The sequence below is a fragment of the Pinus tabuliformis genome, chromosome 3_1, assembly GCF_031772625.1.
Source record: "Pinus tabuliformis cultivar Carrire ecotype Pingquan chromosome 3_1, CPIR1, whole genome shotgun sequence".
Classification (NCBI taxonomy): Eukaryota; Viridiplantae; Streptophyta; class Pinopsida; order Pinales; family Pinaceae; genus Pinus; species Pinus tabuliformis.
In genome coordinates this window covers 931777703-931784290 of record NC_142301.1, presented here as the reverse complement: position 1 = coordinate 931784290, position 6588 = coordinate 931777703, and the positions used below count along the sequence as shown (strand labels likewise).

General features: G+C 35.3%; 1 pseudogene; it reads right to left on the bottom strand.

The window, feature by feature from the left end:
* Positions 1-4938: 4938 nt before the first annotated feature.
* Positions 4939-6366, bottom strand: LOC149190813 (putative E3 ubiquitin-protein ligase ARI1 pseudogene; annotated as a pseudogene).
* Positions 6367-6588: the final 222 nt, after the last annotated feature.

Sequence of the window (6588 nt, the reverse complement as noted above, 5' to 3'; positions counted from 1 at the left end):
AACAAGTGGTCAAATTGGTCCTGGGATAACTGTTTACAATAGGGTATGTGTTAGTTCAAATCACATTGTGACATTTTTGCTCTTGATGAGCCAAGAATTTTTGAGATGTTGATCTGGCCTTGAGCCCTAAAGAATCCGATTTACCTTGTATGCCAAGATGAGGGTAAATTCCATTTGTTTTTCTCCAAATGACACATTATGGTGAATAAAAGTAACACATCTAGATCTTTACACCACAAATCTAAAACAATTCCAAGAAAAATGAGGAGATGCCACCTATAATTATACTTATATAGTAGAAAAATGTACAAATGCTTCCTGAAGCCCAAGGGGTTAGCTCAAACTCGTCAGTGATGATGTGGGTTTCCCAAAAAAACACACTATGGTGAATAAAGTAACCAAACATTGTTGAGATGTTGATGTGGCCTTGAGCCCTGAAGAATCCAATTTACCTTGTATACCAAGATGAGGGGAAATTCGATGTGGGTTTCCCCAAAAGAGACATTATAGTGAATCAAAAATAACACATTTATATCTTTACACAACAAATCTAAAACAATTCCAAGAAAAATGAGGAGACACCACCTATAATTCTACTTATATAGCAAACAAATGTACAAATGCTTCCCAAAGCCCAAGGGGTTAGCTCAAACTTGTCATTGAATGTGAAGAAGCTTCCCTTGGGTTTCCCACAAAGTTTTTACATGGAACGAAGAAAGCCAATCCCCAAAATGGCTCTTGGATTTTTCTATTTCTATGGGACATTTAGTTTGGCTAGATTCTAAAAACAATGTAGTGAGCAAAAAATTAAGAAATGGGTTTATATTTAAGAACATTACAAAAACATAACTATTGAGAGCAAAAAAGAACCCTAAAAGTTGAAATTGCAAAATAGAAAATCTTTCTATAAAACAACATTAAACATTAAGTTATATATATTATGATAAATAGTTAAATAAAATGCAATTAGAGACTAACATTAAACTTTGAATCTACTATTGAGTTTCCTACATAAAATAGAATTCAGAGATTGACAAAAGTAGAAAAAATGCACCTTGAGATCATGTTTCTCCGCAAAATTACCATAAACATGATATAAAAGAACTTTAGAAATACCATTGAACATGAGGTTTCCAGCCGCTTTTTTCCCTAGTGTATCTCAAGTGGCTGATAAGAAAAGTTGTTTCTTCACTTGACCAGGTTCAAATCCCAATGTGACATTTTTTCTCTCCATGAGCCAAACATTTTTGAGATGTCGATCTGGCCTTGAGCCATGAAGAATCCAATTTACCTTGTATACTAAGATGAGGGGAAATTCCATGTGGATTTCCCTAAAAGACACATTATGGTGAAGAAAAGTAACACATTTAGATGTATAAACCATAAATCTAAAACAATTCCAAGACAAATGAGGAGATGCCACTTATAATTGTACTTATATAGTAGACAAATGTGCAAATTTTTCCCAAAGCCCAAGGGGTTAGCTCAAACTTGTCGCTCATGATGTGGGTTTCCCCAAAAGACATATTATGGTGAATAAAGGTAACCAAATTTTGTTGAGATGTTGATCTGGACTTGAGCCCTAAAGAATCCAATTTACCTTGTATACCAAGATGAGGGGAAATTCCATATGGGTTTCCACAAAAGACACATCATGGTGAATAAAAGTAACACAATTAGATCTATAAACTACAAATCTAAAACAATTCCAAGACAAATGAGGAGATGGCACCTATAATTGTACTTATATAACAGACAAATGTACAAATACTTCCCAAATCCCAAGGGGTTAGCTCAAACTAGTCACTGATGTTGTTGTATATAAAGTGCTAATCATGATAAGGGTTTGAACAAGATGATCTCATTTTCACATTATTTTAAAAATACTCACACACCAGTTTTCATTTAACAAGTTTTCCCTTGGTTCCAAACAAACCATCGTGGCCTAACTCAAATAACGCCTACCTTAGATTCCTATCTCTCCACCTCAACCAACGAATATGGAGATATGAAATACCAAATACAAGATAATTAATATATATTGTGCGAGCAAATGTGAAATTGCAAACCTTAATTTGGGTTATGATTGGATCACTGGAGTTTAGAAAATAGAAAGTTGTAGTAATTATTTTTTAAATATAAAAAAAGAGTAATTTTATTAAATATTATATTTTAAAATGAAAATTATACTTTAAAATATTATATTAAAAAACCTAGAGACTAAAACATGCCAATATTAAAATAACCTAGTTTTTGGTCCATGTTTCGAACCATCTAATGTGGTTCATCCTTAGGACACATGTGAAAAAATTAGTCACTAGTGTGGTTCATCCTCAGGAAAAAAGGTGAAAAATTAGTCAGTTTGAATGTTTAAATAGCAAGGATGCATATGGTTCAAGTTAGCTGTTAGGAAATAGTCGTTAGGAATTAGCTATTAAAAATTAGTTGGATAAATTTATTATTATCTTATGTTTTATTTTAGTTTATTAATATTTTTAATTAAAATAATATTGAATTCAAATTACTTACATTAATTTAATAATAATTGAATATTTGTAAATATATAATTAAAAATAAGTTTAATATGGTTATTATTAAAAAATGAATAATATTCAACAATTATATTTAAATATTATTATATTAAAATATTGGATGGTATTTTAATACGGAAGTCAAAGAGAATATCCAACCATCATCCATGTTAAGAATAATAGTGCACTTTTCAATTTCAATGGCTTCTAGAAGCATCCTATGATGGAAGTGATCAACCCTCGCGATGACATAAGAATCCTCGATGCAAACATGGTGATTGGATTTCACTGCATGTTCAACTAAAGTTGAGGAATGTTCTTGGATTCTCTGGTTAATGGAGTGATCAGTTTTTCCAATGTAGGGAATCACACAAGAACATGGGATGAAGTAGACCCCTTTCATGTCTTCAGAGTAATATGAATGTAAAGAGCTAATGTAAATGAAAAGCATTAAATTGTCTTTACTATTCACAAGATGTTAATTTATAATACATTGTGCATGTTGGATTAACCTTTAATGTCCCTTGGACTCTAATGGTTGTTCACATTCCACACCAACCTATAGAAGATTAGGTTTCCAACAAACTTGTCAATGATGCAATAAGATAATTAAACTAAAATTATAAAAATATTATTCCAAAATAAATGCAAAAATAATTATAATAAATTCTTTTAATTTAATTTAAAATTAGTCACTTATCCACTAATATTAACCATTAAACTAATCTCATCCATATGACTAATGCGATATGAAACAGAAATCCTAAACCAATGAATGTAAGAGGCGTTCGACCATTGACTTAATCTCAACTATATGACTAATGCCATTAGTATTACTTATTATGAAACTGAACTCCAAAGACATTGAATGTAAGCGACATTTAGAAGAACAAAGACTACTCAAAATGGTTTGTGTCATACATGGCACTAAATAATATACTATATAATAATATATTGTGATATTGAAGAATATTGGGAGGGGGGAAAAGAACTTATTCTGTATTCAAGCCAAGGGATGAGCTATTATCTCATTGGAATGAGACTTCGTGTCACGGGATATGGAGTCTAACAAGGAACAAGAGATACTATTTTGAGTGAAGTGTGGCTTGCACCAGGCTGCACTGCAGGATCATCTCTTCATTGGTTCTGGAATTATATCCAATGCTTTTTCATTCAATGAAGATAGTAAGAATAAAGTCAAGGGAGGTACAGTGCAACAGGTACAGTGCAGCCTGGTGCAAGCCACACTTCACGCAAAAGGAGTCAGAATGTGCAACGTCATTCATAACCAGATCAATGGTGTCAAATCTTGAGGAAGAAGTTATAAGAGGAACTAGTAGATTTGAAAGAGGTTTGGAGTTTAGAAATCTGAGTCTCAAGAAATTAATTGGAGGTTTTCAGGAGCAGTGTTATGGTATTAACAATTTTTTGTTATGGTATTACCAGTTTCATTCTAATTTTCACTAATTCTCGGTTTAGGGGATCTACGAGAACTTGTTATAATAGGGGATGTGTTAGTTCAAATCACATTGTGACATTTTTGCTCTTGATGAGCCAAACAATTTTGAGATGTTGATCTGGCCTTCAGCCCTGAAGAATCTAATTTACCTTGTATACCAAGATGAGGGGAAATTCCATGTGGGTTTCCCCAAATAACACATTATGGTGAATCAAAAGTAACACATTTAGATCTTTACACCACAAATCTAAAACAATTCCAAGAAAAATGAGGGGACGCCACCTATAATTCTACTCATATAGCACACAAATGTACAAATGCTTCCCAATGCCCAAGTGGTTAGCTCAAACTTGTCAATGGATGTGAAGAAGCTTAGACAGATGTACAAATGCTTCCCAATGCCCAAGTGGTTAGCTCAAACTTGTCACTAGATGTGAAGAAGCTTAGACAAATGTACAAATGCTTCCAATGCCCAAGTGGTTAGCTCAAACTTGTCACTGGATGTGAAGAAGCTTAAACTTGTCCTGACCATTGTTTACTATAGATTTTGATACCAATTAGTCTTTACTAAATCTAGGTTTAATAAAGATATTTTAGCTTAAATGGGAAGCACACAACAAAGAATGAGGTAAAGATTATAGGATCTACGTTATGTTAATATTAGTTAACTCAAAAAAGATAGAATCTACGTTATTTCATCCAAACACCATTCTCATAGTGTGCCTGGTATCCAAAAACCAATGAATGTAAGAGACGTTCGACCATTGACTTAATGTCAACTATATGGCTAACGCCATTAGTATTACTTAATATGAAACACAACTCCAAAGACAATAAATGTAAGAGACGTTCAGAAGAACAAAGACTACTCAAAATGGATGGTTTGTGTCATAGATGGCGCTGAATAATATAGTATCATCTAACTTGTATTGTGATGTCGATTACGTATCAGATAGATAGTATGTGGACACCCTTGGAGTTATATGTAGCAATTGGATGTGCTGTCAAATGAAGGTTACCGACCAAATCATTTTGGATAAACTCATACATTCTTCGACACATTGTATCCACGAGGTCAGTGAGATCAATAACTTGCGTTCGGTTGGCCATTACACTCAGTTGATCAGGAGGCCCCTCAATAATCTTTGAAAGCCTTTCTACTGTTCCCTCTAGCTGCTGCTGTTGATCTTCAAAAAGATTCTGTTTCATTTCTTTTTGTGTTGGTGTCAATATATGTCTGAGTATGTCATCACCAAACATGTGAAATGCAAAAGCATATGAATAAGCAAGGGCACGCCTTGATCTAAACAGCCTTTGCAGTGCATTTAGTAGCCATCTATAGTCACTATCACGGGATCCCTTGCTTTCAAAATCTAAAATATTTTTCTCTAATAATTCCCTTTGCTTTGTTTCAAGCTCCAGAGAATCCTTATGAGCTTTCCATCTGGAGTAATAATGTGTGTACCTTTTCAAATCACGTGCCGCCTTCTCAATATCCTTCCCCACGTCTTCTTTATATCGACCACAGCTGTGCCCATCAATGCTTGTTTGGGTATGTCTACCTCCAGTGGCCCCACCACACAACCAACAAAAGTTTTGGCCACATACGCAGTTCACCAAGTTGCAGCCACCATCTTTATTCACGTTCTTCCCACATTTGGGGCACAACTTGGTATTAACTGCAATCCAATTTAATGTCTCAGAGTCGTCCTGACATTTCTTATCCCAAAGCTTCCAAATCGAACAGGAGCAAGGAGAGTGTGGTTGAGCCAAACAATTAAAGCAAAACTGATGTCCACAAGTGCACTGGATCTCACAGTAAACATCTCCTTCAACTCGAACTGCATTTCCACAATTGGGAGCACTAGGGCACCACTTCACTTTGTCATTGTCGTCAATATAGGACTCAAATAGGAAGCGATCGAAGCGTTGGGCTGCTCCAGGATCTTTTACAGTGACTAGCTTTCGTATAATGTCTTCATCACAGATGACATTACAGTCGGGAGCCATGCACTTAATCCGCTTGCTTTGTCCCTCGTTTATCTTAAAAAGAAAGTGCTTCGTCCAACACACATTGCAGAAAGTGTGACCACAATTCATCATTGTGGTGTCCTCTTCCTTCAAATCTTGCTCTGCACAGACAATGCAGATGGAAACAAAGAGGGAATTTGTGGATTCCGGTCTAATAGCGACCCCTGCTTGGGAAAATAACCAGTCATTCCCCCTCTCTACAAATGCATCAAATAATCTTGCAAAATCCCAGCGATAATGAATCAAGAGTGTGCGAGCAAACTGTTCTTTTACAGCAAGGATATCCATCACCTTACGTAAATCCTCCCTCTGTGACGGCAATAAAGTTTGTTGAGAGATGAGCCTGATGTTGATGTTCTGTGCGCGGTCAGGGATGGAGGTTGCTGAAACATCTTCTACGTACACTTCATTTTCCTCCATCAAATCCTCCTCATCGCCGCTCATCAAATCCTCCTCCTCGCTGCTCATCGTCCACTCCGCCATGACAAATCCTTCTCGATATTTATCAGACAATGCTGTTCCTTGTCGATATTTATCAGACAATGCTGTTGACAATGTGTTGGTGCT